Source organism: Pongo abelii, chromosome 7 (assembly GCF_028885655.2).
Source record: "Pongo abelii isolate AG06213 chromosome 7, NHGRI_mPonAbe1-v2.0_pri, whole genome shotgun sequence".
NCBI classification, from domain to species: Eukaryota; Metazoa; Chordata; class Mammalia; order Primates; family Hominidae; genus Pongo; species Pongo abelii.
The window spans coordinates 138772428-138786006 of record NC_071992.2 but is presented as its reverse complement, the minus strand read 5'-3'; the positions used below and the strand labels follow the sequence as shown (position 1 = coordinate 138786006).

The following is a 13579-nucleotide window of genomic DNA, read 5'->3' as shown; positions in this document are numbered from 1 at the left end:
GGTTCTCGTTGGTTTCAAAGAACATCTTTATTTCTGCCTTCATTTCGTTATGTACCCAGTAGTCATTCAGGAGCAGGTTGTTCAGTTTCCACGTAGTTGAACGGTTTTGAGTGAGATTCTTAATCCTGAGTTCTAGCTTGATTGCACTGTGATCTGAGAGACAGTTTGTTACAATTTCTGTTCTTTTACATTTATTGAGGAGAGCTTTACTTCCAAGTATATGGTCAATTTTGGAATAGTTGTGGTGTGGTGCTGAAAAAAATGTATATTCTGTTGATTTGGGGTGGAGAGTTCTGTAGATGTCTATTAGGTCCGCTTGGTGCAGAGTTGAGTTCAATTCCTGGGTATCCTTGTTGACTTTCTGTCTCGTTGATCTGTCTAATGTTGATAGTGGGGTGTTAAAGTCTCCCATTATTAATGTGTGGGAGTCTAAGTCTCTTTGTAGGTCACTCAGGACTTGCTTTATGAATCTGGGTGCTCCTGTATTGGGTGCATATATATTTAGGATAGTTAGCTCTTCTTGTTGAATTAATCCCTTTACCATTATGTAATGGCCTTCTTTGTCTCTTTTGATCTTTGTTGGTTTAAAGTCTGTTTTATCAGAGACTAGGATTGCAACCCCTGCCTTTTTTTGTTTTCCATTTGCTTGGTAGATCTTCCTCCATCCTTTTATTTTGAGCCTATGTGTGTCTCTGCACGTGAGATGGGTTTCCTGAATACAGCACACTGATGGGTCTTGAGTCTTTATCCAGTTTGCCAGTCTGTGTCTTTTAATTGGAGCATTTAGTCCATTTACATTTAAAGTTAATATTGTTATGTGTGAATTTGATCCTGTCATTATGATGTTAGCTGGATATTTTGCTCGTTAGTTGATGCAGTCTCTTCCTAGTCTCGATGTTCTTTACATTTCGGTATGATTTTGCAGTGGCTGGTACCGGTTGTGCCTTTCCATGTTTAGCGCTTCCTTCAGGAGCTCTTTTAGGGCAGGCCTGGTGGTGACAAAATCTCTCAGCGTTTGCTTGTCTGTAAAGTATTTTATTTCTCCTTCACTTATGAAGCTTAGTTTGGCAGGATATGAAATTCTGGGTTGAAAATTCTTTTCTTTAAGAATGTTGAATATTGGCCCCCACTCTCTTCTGGCTTGTAGGGTTTCTGCCGAGAGATCCGCTGTTAGTCTGATGGGCTTCCCTTTGATGGTAACCCGACCTTTCTCTCTGGATGCCCTTAACATTTTTTCCTTCATTTCAACTTTGGTGAATCTGACAATTATGTGTCTTGGAGTTGCTCTTCTCGAGGAGTATCTTTGTGGCGTTCTCTGTATTTCCTGAATCTGAATGTTGGCCTGCCTTGCTAGGTTGGGGAAGTTCTCCTGGATAATATCCTGCAGAGTGTTTTCCAACTTGTTTCCATTCTCCCCGTCACTTTCAGGTACACCAATCAGACATAGATTTGGTCTTTTCACATAGTCCCACATTTCTTGGAGGCTTTGCTCGTTTCTTTTTATTCTTTTTTCTCTAAACTTCCCTTCTCGCTTCATTTCATTCATTTCATCTTCCAGGGCTGATACCCTTTCTTCCATTTGATCGCATCGGCTCCTGAGGCTTCTGCATTCTTCACGTAGTTCTCGAGCCTTGGTTTTCAGCTCCATCAGCTCCTTTAAGCACTTCTCTGTATTGGTTATTCTAGTTATACATTCTTCTAAATTTTTTTCAAAGTTTTCAACTTCTTTGCCTTTGGTTTGAATATCCTCCCGTAGCTCGGAGTAATTTGATCGTCTGAAGCCTTCTTCTCTCAGCTCATCAAAGTCATTCTCCGTCCAGCTTTGTTCCGTTGCTGGTGAGGAACTGCGTTCCTTTGGAGGAGGAGAGGTACTCTGGTTTTTAGAGTTTCCAGTTTTTCTGCTTTGTTTTTTCCCCATCTTTGTGGTTTTATCTACTTTTGGTCTTTGATGATGGTGATGTACAGATGGGTTTTTGGTGTGGATGTCCTTTCTGTTAGTTTTCCTTCTAACAGACAGAACCCTCAGCTGCAGGTCTGTTGGAGTACCTGGCCGGCCGTGTGAGGTGTCAGTCTGCCCCTGCTGGGGGGTGCCTCCCAGTTAGGCTGCTCGGGGGTCAGGGGTCAGGGACCCACTTGAGGAGGCAGTCAGCCCGTTCTCAGATCTCCAGCTACGTGCTGGGAGAACCACTGCTCTCCTCACAGCTGTCAGACAGGGACATTTAAGTCTGCAGAGGTTACTGCTGTCTTTTTGTTTGTCTGTGTCCTGCCCCCAGAGGTGGAGCCTACAGAGGCAGGCAGGCCTCCTTGAGCTGTGGTGGGCTCCACCCAGTTCAAGCTTCCTGGCTGCTTTGTTTACCTAAGCGAGCCTGGGCAATGGCGGGCGCCCCTCCCCCAGCCTCGCTGCCGACTTGCTGTTTGATCTCAGACTGCTGTGCTAGCAATCAGCGAGACTCCGTGGGCGTAGGACCCTCTGAGCCAGGTGCGGGCTATACTCTCCTGGGGCACCGTTTCCTAAGCCCGTGGGAAAAGCACAGTATTCGGGTGGGAGTGGCCCGATTTTCCAGGTGCCGTCTGTCACCCCTGGAAGGGGAACTCCCTGACCCCTTGCGCTTCCCGAGTGAGGCAATGCCTCGCCCCTGCTTCGGCTGGCGCATGGTGCACTCACCCACTGACCTGCGCCCACTGTCTGGCACTCCCTAGTGAGATGAACACGGTACCTCAGATGGAAATGCAGAAATCACCCGTCTTCTGTGTCGCTCGCGCTGGGAGCTGTAGACGGGAGCTGTTCCTATCAAGTTATTATTTCTAAGTCTGAATTTTTTCATCTAAAAAATGGGAGCTGAAGGAATGGCAAAACGGTATAGAATAGACAGGCTGGAGCCACTAACATCAAACTCGATCTTCTTTAGAATTTTTTCAAAGCCAGTGGTGGCAGGTGGGGATGGTTCTAGTCTTCCCCGGGTGAATAGCATCATAAGCAGATTATCTAATGATGAGGGGAGAGGGGCAGAATATTGGCATCGGAGAAGTACTGGATATAACAAGAGTGGAGTTTTTACTCTTCCACTTGCTAACTGAGTAAACCTGTGCAAGACTCTTAATTACTGTGACATACCTAGAGACTGTATCTTTATCTGTACAACACACACCTACTTTATGTAACTATACAACATCATTGAGAGTCTTAATTGATCAACTGAGAAAATGCTATGTTGTAAATTATTATATGCTAGGTCATGTAATTTGTTATGTAATCACTTTTTTGGTTTTTGCCGTGAAGAAACCAAATCTTTACCAACAAAACTAACTTGTGTCCAGGGAAGTTTGTTTCTCTCTTCTTTGCCTAGTGGTTACATTACTTTCCAGGTACAAAGGGGCGTTTGACACTGATATATTACAATTTGACCATCTTATTTGCTTTAAATATTTTTAAAGATACGATCTATTGAAGAGGTAGCTCTCATAGAGCATTTAAATAATACAATTTATAAAAATAATTTTTATTAATTTATGTGGAACATATGTTTATAAAAGTTACTGATAAATACGTGGTGAATTGCTTTAATCTGTTATATATATTATACAGAGGCAGGTGCATCTGTAATTGGCTGATTAAATTCTCCTTCTCTGATCTCAGAAGCCAGCTTGATGATTTTTCCCCTTTCCAGTGTAACACAGTGTGTGGCTCACTGGGGTGGTTTGATAATAGATATGTGGTATAGGGGAAGGCAGGCATAGGGAAGAGCCTATAGGATCCATGGCTCCAACCCACAGTAAAGGGTCTTGGGGGAGTTTCTTTATCCTCATCTGGCCATCATTAAGGTTCCATTTCATAGATAAGGAAAATGATGCATAAACACATCATCTGAATTCTACAATGTTACTTAGAATCTGAAGCACCAAGATCCCACCTGTGTATTTCCCACTAGATAAATCAGACTGCTGCACATCCTAGAGAAAGTCAGATGTGTATGGGCCACGTGAACATAGCCTAAAAATGATGACTTATTAAGAGTAATTATAGACTTTAGAGGTGATTTTCCAAACTATCGTTTTCATTTCTTGCCCTAAATATACCTTTTGGGGTCACTATCAGATAGAAATACAGGCCTGAAATTGGGCAATCATTTCCCTTCTTATATTTTAGAAATGTGTTTTGAGAAACTATTATCAGAAAATAAAGATCCACTTTCCTCAAGTTGGAATTTGTGCATTTTTAGTTAAAAAATAAGAATGATCTTATATTTTTGTGGTTAGAATCATTTATAAGGATGGGACAGACCAGAATAAGTCTGAATTTTTTCATCTAAAAAATGGTAGCTGAAGGAATAGCAAAACAATATAGAATAGACAGGCTGGAGCCATTAACGTCAAACTCTATCTTCCCTAGAACTTTTTAAAAGCCAGTGGTGGCAGGTGGGGATGGTTCTAGTCTTCCCCGGGTGAATAGCATCATAAGCAGATTATCTCATGACGAGGGGAGAGGTGCAGAATATTGGCATTGGAGAAGAAGTACTGGATATAACAAGATCGTAAAGATACGATCCATTGAAGAGGTAGCTATCATAGAGCATTTAAGTAATACAGTTTATAAAAATAATTTTTATTAATTTATGTGGAACATAGGCTTATAAAAGTTACTGATAAATACGTAGTGAATTGCTTTAATCTGTTATATATATTATCTCATATTGCAACCAAATCTGCTAGGCCAACCCAGCATATTTGGGAGTTATTTACAAAATATCCTTAAAGATATTTTGCTTCTATAATAGATCCATATCTTAAGGGAAGAGTAGGAAATCTATCTGATTAAGCTTTATTCTCATTCATGGTTTTAATGATTATGAAGAAACAGAGGGAAAACCTAATTATAGGCCTTTGGAGTTTGCTGACCCAGGCTGAAAAATACCCAAATCTCCTCCAATTCTTTAATATAAATTGCATGTTCTCCTTACATTACAAAGTTTAATGTAAAACTTTTTAAAGTAAGAGAGGAGCCCATATAAAGTTCAAACGAAGTTCATATAAGTTTTAACCCTCTACTGCTATGCTGTGAAATCGCCACAGGTGAGATCTGAGATTTGTCCCAAGTTCAAAAAAGCTACAGAGATCAATCCTGTCCATATTCCCACCTCCTAGAAAAATAGAAAGTAGTGACTGGCTGATGCAGGCTTTCTTTTTTTCTTTCTTGATTTTGTTTTAGAATTGATTGAATTCAGGTTGGTCTTAGCCAAATCTAAGCTGTGCTTTCTTCTTTCAAAAGCTCTAACAGAATTCCAGAACACAAAGAGAGTTTTGGGAACAGTGGGGTTCTATGAGAAGTTGGTTGGTGGATGGGTTCGCTCACTCATTCTTTCTCTCATTCATTCATTATTCTTATTTCATATTCTTAAGCAAACTATGAAGTAGCTATTACTATATTTATCTCATTCTCACCAATAAGGAAATGAAGCCTCAAATGTTTTGCTTACTCTAAATGAGAACTTATATTTAGCAAAGGGGTTTGAGATTTGGATGGATTGTTATAAAGTGTATACTTTTAACCACTACACCATGGGGCCTGAGAACTGCCTATGAGCCTGACACTGATCTAGGTACTGGGATACAAAAGTACTTGCTGCTCAAGTCTTACAGTCTAGGTTTGTAGATAGATAATTATGGTAAGTGCATGGTAAGTGCTGTGACAGACATTAGGTAGAGAGAAAGTCTTTCTAATTCACCTAGGGTCGGGGGCAGTGTGCAGTGAGAATACCTTCCTTCTCAGGGAGGAAGAGGGGTGTATAAGTTCTATTCAGGGTGGTGCAAGGGCACCATGCGGTGCAGTAGTTCACTAAAATGTGTTCCTCTAGTCTAACTGAAACTGTGTACCCTTTCACTAACATCTCCCCTTTCCCCATCTTCCCTTCTCCTGCTAGCCTCTGGTAACCACTTTTCTTTCTTTTTTTTTTTTTTTGAGACAGAGTCTCACTCTGTGGCCTGGGCTGGTGTGCAAGTGGCACGATCTCGGCTCACTGCAAGCTCCGTCTCCTGGGTTCATGCCATTCTCCTGCCTCGTAACCACTTTTCTACTTTTCGTTTCTATGAGACTGCCTTTTTAAAGACTCTCCAATAGGCTTTTAATGTTCTTACCACACACAAACAAAATAATAAATTGATGAGGTGATGTATATATGAATTAGCTTGATGGAATCTTCGTGTAATGTATACATAGATCAAAACATCACATATTACACCATAAATATACACAATTATTATTTGTCCATTAAAAAAAAGAAAAAGAAGAAAAAACAAAAAGAAGAGTCCATAGGATTAGGGATAGAGGCATATTGTGGCTTAAGACAAGGGAGTCCTTCCCAGGGAAGGGAGAGTGGGAAGCCATGGGAAGCAATGACTCTCTAATGAGAGGAGTTATCAAGCAAAACCTGGAAGATCAATTTGCAGACATATTTAAGAGGGACTTCAAGCACTGAATAAGTAATTGATTGGATGACTCTTAAGATTCTTTAAAATGCTGAGAATCTGAGATCATAAGGGAGTGGAAGTGCTTAGGTACACTTCTTGGGGGTGGCCAAATCAGAATGCAGGATGGTCAATCTGGACAATTTAGCTGTCTAGTTTATCAGTAATGACCAGGATGGTGACATGTTCATACTGCAATGTAATTAGTTACTTTCAATTTATTTTATTTCAAAAATAACGTAGTATTCATGAATGAGTATTCATTATTGAAAATTCAAATATTACCAAAGCATATGGAGTCTTGTGTCCACCCTTACCCTTACTCCTCTCTCGGCCCCACTCCTCACTTCGTACCACTATTCACCTATTTCCCTCCCCAGACATAATGACTTTATCTTTTATTACCTATCCATCCACACCTATTTTTTATTAATTTCTGTGCCTACACACGTACATGTACACACACTTGTTCAGCCCTTCAGAAAACATAAATGGGGTCATACTATGACTACTATTCATTAACTTTTTTCATTTAGCACTAAATCATGGAGAGGTTTCCATGACAATGCAATATTCAGTTCCTCAATATTCAATTCCTCAGTATTCAGTTCCTCATTTTAAAAGTCCCTTTCTTTTAAACGCTGCATTGTGTTACCTAGTGTGACTATGAAATGACTTGATGGAGATTTCTATCCTTTCCAACTTTTGCTATTGTAATCAATACTGCAATGAACATCTTTGTGCCCAAGTGCAATTATTTTGGTAGGAGAGATTTCACAGATGAATTGAGGTTGAATTACTCATCTAAGTGGATGCACCTTGTAAATTCTAATGGATGTCAAATCACCTTCCAGAATAATGAATAGGTTTATACTTTTACTAACAATGAAAGTAAGTGACCATTTCTTCACAACATTTACTAACATATTAACAATCCTTAAATTTCTTGTCAATCTACTAGGTAAAAATGATTTCTAATTATTTTATTTTAAATTTCTAAGATTACCAATAAAGCAGATCATATTTTAATATATTAGCTGGCTTTTGGTATGTCTGTGAATTACCTCAATATAACTTTTGCCCATATTTGCATGGGAAACACTTTACTATGGAAGTTAACCTTTTTTATTTATGCATATGTCCTGGGCACTCAATACGTGCTCAAAGGTTTTCTGTTGAGCTTAGTATGGACTGGTCACGTTGGCATGTGGTCTCTCATCAGAAAATAAATACAATGTATATCTTTATTTGTCCCCTTCTTCCCACATATCAGTTGTTATCAAATTTAAAGAAAAAATATTATGGCCAATTATAGTAATCAGCTAACTTCAGCACTTGGAATAATTTGCTGTTGCTTCTTAACTTAATTTCTAGTCTATGCTTTTGCCTAATTGTCAGACTTTGTGGTGTATTCACTTTTACAAGTTGTTGCAAAAATTTTATAAGTTAGTATATGTAAATTAAAAATGGGTATTCCTTAACAGTTTTAGTTTATTATTATAATATTATTATTAGCTTTTATCTTGGATATTTTCATTAAAGTGTCGGTAGAACAAATAACAGCAAAGATATAAAATAGAAATAACAAATTACCCTGCCTCCCCACACCCTAGTGCCGTGAGAGCATGAAAATATCACAGCTATGTATACTTCAAGGGAAATTATAAACTGAGATAATTAAACTTCAGATCTGGTTTTGAGCTTTCTGGAAACTAAGGTAAAAAGAGAAACACACGATATTTATTTTCTTAAGGTGTCTCCTTCTGGCAGTGACCTCTCCTTTTTAAAATGCCTATTTCTGCTGGCCCACACTGATGTCAATAAACGTTACTCTCAGTTTGTTTCTTGGACACTGGTCACAGCCTCAACTAGACTGAAAGCTTTTCTTTTTTTTTTTATTATTATACTTTAAGTTCTACGGTACATGTGCACAACATGCAGGTTTGTTAGATATGTATACATGTGCCATGTTGGTGTGCTGCACCCATTAACTCGTCATTTACATTAGGTATATCTCCTAATGCTATCCCTCCCCCATCCCTCCACCCCACGACAGGCCCCGGTGTGTGATGTTCCCCTTCCTGTGTCCAAGTGTTCTCATTGTTCAGTTCCCATCTATGAGGGAGAACATGCGGTGTTTGGTTTTTTGTCCTTGCGATAGTTTGCTGAGAATGATGGTTTCCAGCTTCATCTGTGTCCCTACAAAGGGCATGAACTCATCCTTTTTTATGGCTGCGTGGTATTCCACAGTGTACATGTGCCACATTTTCTTAATCCAGTCTATCATTAATGGACATTTGGGAAAGATTTTCAAAGGTAAGAATCTACCTTACATTTCTTTTGAATCACTCAGGGTAAATGATTAGCAAACCTACATTGAAAAATTAGTGCTAAAAGTACAAAACCATGGGATCCTCCAGAAGTAGAGATCAGGGCCAGGCCTGAAATTGTAATTTAAATAGAAGATAGAAGGAGGTGGGAGGGGAACGGGGAGAACAGTGAATAAATGGCAAGCACCCAGGCTTTGCTTTGCATCCCAGCTTGCCTTGGACAAATAACCTAACCCATGTCTCAGCATTCTCATCTTTTGTCTCAGTGTATCTCTCATTTGTTTTGAAAACTATGTTGTATTATACAGAGCTGTTACAATTATCACTGTTATGGAGGTGTTTGGGGGCTACAATGATCCACCACAAGCTTAGATTGTGCGTCGTGAAGGTTGATGATGCTTGCAAAGTCAACCACTACTGCCACTTCACGCAACAAAAACCTGCCTATTGAGCAGGTCTTTGAAAGGGTGTGGGAGGTTGTTATTATTTGCTGGGCTTCAAGAAAAATTAGAAACACCCAGAGGTGTTTTCTATGATGACAGAACTGTATGACTCTGGGTACAGGAATTAAACAGTGAGTGGGGTATACATGTTAAAGTGTGTTGGTGTTGAAAGACTTCTCTGTGCTGGGTTGGTTGAGGGTGAATTGTACTCTCTTTCATGCAGATCAGAATTCCTTGTATGTGTTTGGTCCTAGAAAAGAATTTTGGATTTTACCTAGCAGTTTTTAAGAGGCAAGCTTTGGCTTGAGCCTGGGGAAAATTTACCTGGGCTTGTTTGAATAACTGAGATGTGAGTCTCCCTGAACCCCTGTTACTTGAGGATCTGATGAGACACATAAGGAAGAATTGGAGAAATTATTCTAGGGGACCAGTTCACCTTCCTCCTCAGAACGGATGCAAAATTCATGGTCTGTTGTAATATTTTTCACTGACATTAGTTTTCCAAACTAGGTCCCCATAAATACAGATGGTCCCTGACTTACCATGGTTTGACTTACGATTTTTGGACTTTCGGATGGTGGAAAGTGATATGCATTCAGCAGAAGCTGTATTTGAATATTCAGTGAATTACATGAAGTATTCAACACTTTATTATAAAATAGGCTCATGTTAGATGATTTTGCCCAACTGTAGGCTAATGTAAGTGTTCTGAGCATGTTTAAGATAGGTTAGGCTAAGCTACTCTGTTCAGTAGGTTAGATGTATTAAATGCATTTTTGATTTAGGACATTTTCATCTTATGATGGATTTGTTAGGACATAATCCCATCGTAAGCTGGGGAGCATCTGTGTATGATTGAGTCCTACTGAAATGGAGAGGGAGATACACTTAGCAGTGTAAGTTAGAGCAAAAGAGACATTCTCTCATTTTAAAATGCTGCAAGTCACTGAATGGCCCTGATTTGGCTTCTCAGAAAAAAATGAGCCACGTGTTCCCACAGCACTGCGAGGCTTGCTCTCCCGAGGGCTCCTGTGCATCTACAGCACGGTCTGGGTATGGCTGGTGCATCCAGATGTTCTTATTATAGGTTGACACAGTCCAAAGGACGGGGATGGCAGGTCGACATGGTGACACCCACTGTGATGGGACAAAGAGGGAAATAAGACACCACAGGGAAGCTTTATCTCCATATCTATCTATCTATCGATCTATGTATCTATCTATCGATCTATCTATCTACCTATCTATCTGTCTGTCTATCATCTATCTGTATATCATCTATTTGTCTATCATCTATTATATTCCTGAGTACATGTGAGATACTTGCTAGGAAAATCCAGAAATATTTGTTGAGACTTTTAAGGGAGCTGTTACCACATGAACTGTTGGAGTCACATTAGAGAAAGTGAGGCCTTAGTTTTTTAGTCCCATATTCAGAGTCAGTGGCTGATACTAAAATTAAGATGGGCTGGGCGTGGTGACTTATGCCTATAATCCCAATACTTTGGAAGGCCAAGTGGGGAGGATCGCTTGAGCCCAGGAGTTCGAGACCTGCCTGGGCAAGATGGCAAAACCTGTCTCTGCAAAAAATACCAAAAACACCAAAAAAAAAAAAAAAAAATTTCGCCAGGTGCGGCGCAGGCCTGTAGTCTCAGCTACTTCGGAGGTTGAGGTAGGAGCATCACTTGAGCCTAAGAGGTTGAGGCTGCAGTGAGCCATGATTGAGCCAATGTACTCCAGATTGGGTGACAGAGAGAGACCCTGTATCAAAAATTAAAATAAAAAAGGTGGAGCTGTGAAAATAATTAATTGCGAGGTCATTGGGCTGAGCCGACTTTAATGCCTTGAGTTCCTATGTAAGCAAACTGAAACTCAGCTCACTGTAAATAGTAAAACAAAACAAGCTTAACTAATCAGAAACGACTAAGTAATCTTTAACTACGGACTTTCTGCTTTAACCAATCAAATATTTTCTTTGTTTCACTTCTTCCAGCACCTTATAAAAGTTTTACCCTGTCATTTTCTCGGTGGAGTCCAAACTGCTTGTGGTTTGGCACTGACCGATTCATGCATTCCTGTTTGCTCAAATAAACCTTTAAAATGTTAATGTGCCTAAGTTTATTTTTTAACAGAGCCTAATGCAATGTAGTGGTGAGCCCTAGAGAAAGATGACTAAATTGGAAAGAGAGAGAGACAGAGAGAGAACAAGAATTGTCAAAAATATGCATTGTGACTTAAAGTCCATATGAAGAAAAAAATACATTCATTAAGATAAAGTTATTTTTAAGATAAGGTTAAAAGATTCAAGAACACTAGTGAAGACCTTAATCAAGAATTATTGGTAATGCAGAGAGAGAGAGAGAGAAGAGACAGAAATTTGAGTTGGACCACCTGGTTGTGTGTGTCTTTGCATAATATCTTAACCTTCCTGCGTTTCAGTTTCAGTATCCTTGTGGAGATCCCCCTGTACTTTACAGGATTGTCGTGAGAACTCAGTGTGCCATACTGAAACATCTAGCTGAGTATCTCATATGAATTATGTGCTCTGCATTTGTTTTTAAATATTTATTAAAATCCAGAAGGAAGGATGGCCATGGAATGAAAACAATACTTTCTTAATTATCATCAAAACACTTGTTCTGAACATTTACTATTTTTTACTGGTGACACTTTTTAGTGAGGTGAGGGTTGTTACTATCTTTCTTTTGTTAAACTTTTATTTTAGGTTCAGGGTTACATGTGCAGGTTTATTATATAGGTAAACTCTTATCACAGGGATTTGTTATACAGATGATTTTGTCATCCAGGTATTAAGCCTAGTACTCATTAGTTAATTTTCCTTATTTCCCTCCTCCCACCCTCCACCTTCCAGTAGGCCCTGGTATCTGTTGTTCTCCTCTATGTGTCCATGTGTGCTCATCATTTAGCTCCCACTTACAAGTGAGAACATGTGGCACTTGGTTTCCTGTTTCTGCATTAGGTTGCTAGGGATATTGGCCTATAGCTCTATCCATGTTCCTGCAAATGACATGATCTCATTCTTTTTTATGGCTGCATAGTATGCCATGGTGTATATGTACCACATTTTCTTTATCCAGTCCAGCATTGATGGGCATTTAGGTTGATTCCATGTCTTTGCTATTGTGAATAGTGCTGCAATGAACCTATGCATGCATGCGTCTTTATGGTAGAGCAGTTTATATTCCTTTGGATATATACCCAATAATAGGACTGCTAGGTCGAATGGTAATTCTGCTTTGAGTTCTCTGAGAAATCACCAGACTCTTTTTCCACAGCAGCTGAACTAATTTTTACACTCCCACCAACAGTGTATAAGTGTTTCTTTTTCTTTGCAACCACACCAGCACCTGTTATTTTTGACTTTTTAATAGTAGCCATTCTGACTGGTGTGAGATGGTATCTCATTGTGGTTTTGATTTGTATTTCTCTAATGATCAGTGCTGTTAAGCTTTTTTTCATATGTTTGTTGGCTGCATGTATGTCTTTTTTTTTTAAAAGTACCAATACCATGTCTGTTCATGTCCTTTCCCCACTGTTTACTGGGGTTGTTTTTGTTGTTTGTTTTTCTGTTTTTTTTTTCTTTTTTTTTTTTTTGTAAATTTAAGTTCCTAGTAGATGCTGGATACTAGACCTTTGTCAGATGCATAGTTTGCAAAATTGTTTCCTGTTCTATTGGTTGTCTATTTATTCTAATGATAATTTCTTTTGCTGTGCAGAAGCTCATTAGCTTAATTAGATCATATTTGTCAATTATTGCTTTTGTTGCAATTGTTTTTGGTGTCTTTGTCATGATATCTTTGTGGATTCCTATGTCCAGAATGGTACTGCCTAGGTTGTCTTTCAGGGATTTTGTAGTTTTGGGTTTTATATTTAACTCTTTAATCCATCTTGGGTTAGTTTTTGCATTTGGTGTCAGGAAGGGGTCCAGTTTCAATATTCTGCAAATAGCTAGTTACCCCAATACCATTTATTGAATAAAGAGTCCTTTCCACATTGCTTATTTTTGTCAGCTTTGTCCAAGATCAGATAGTGTAGTTGTGCAGCCTTACTTCTGAGCTCTCTATTCTCTTCCATTGGTCTATGTGTCTGTTTTTGTACCAATATCATGCTGTTTTGGTTATTGTAATCTTGTAGTATAGTTTGAAATTGGGTAGCATGAGGCCTCCAGCTTTGTTCTTTTTGCTTAGGATTACCTTGGCTCTTTGGGCTCTTTTTTAGTTCCATATGACTTTTTAAATAGATTTTTCTAGTTCTTTAAAGAATGTCATTGGTAGTTTAATAGGAATAGCATTGAATATATACATTGCTTTGAGCAGTATAACC

General features: G+C 39.0%; 1 long non-coding RNA gene across 1 annotated transcript in view; it reads left to right on the top strand.

Moving 5' to 3' along the window:
• The window catches only part of LOC134761968 (uncharacterized), a 173374-nt gene that overhangs the window by 97189 nt on the left and 62606 nt on the right, over window positions 1-13579 (top strand). The window lies entirely within an intron of this gene.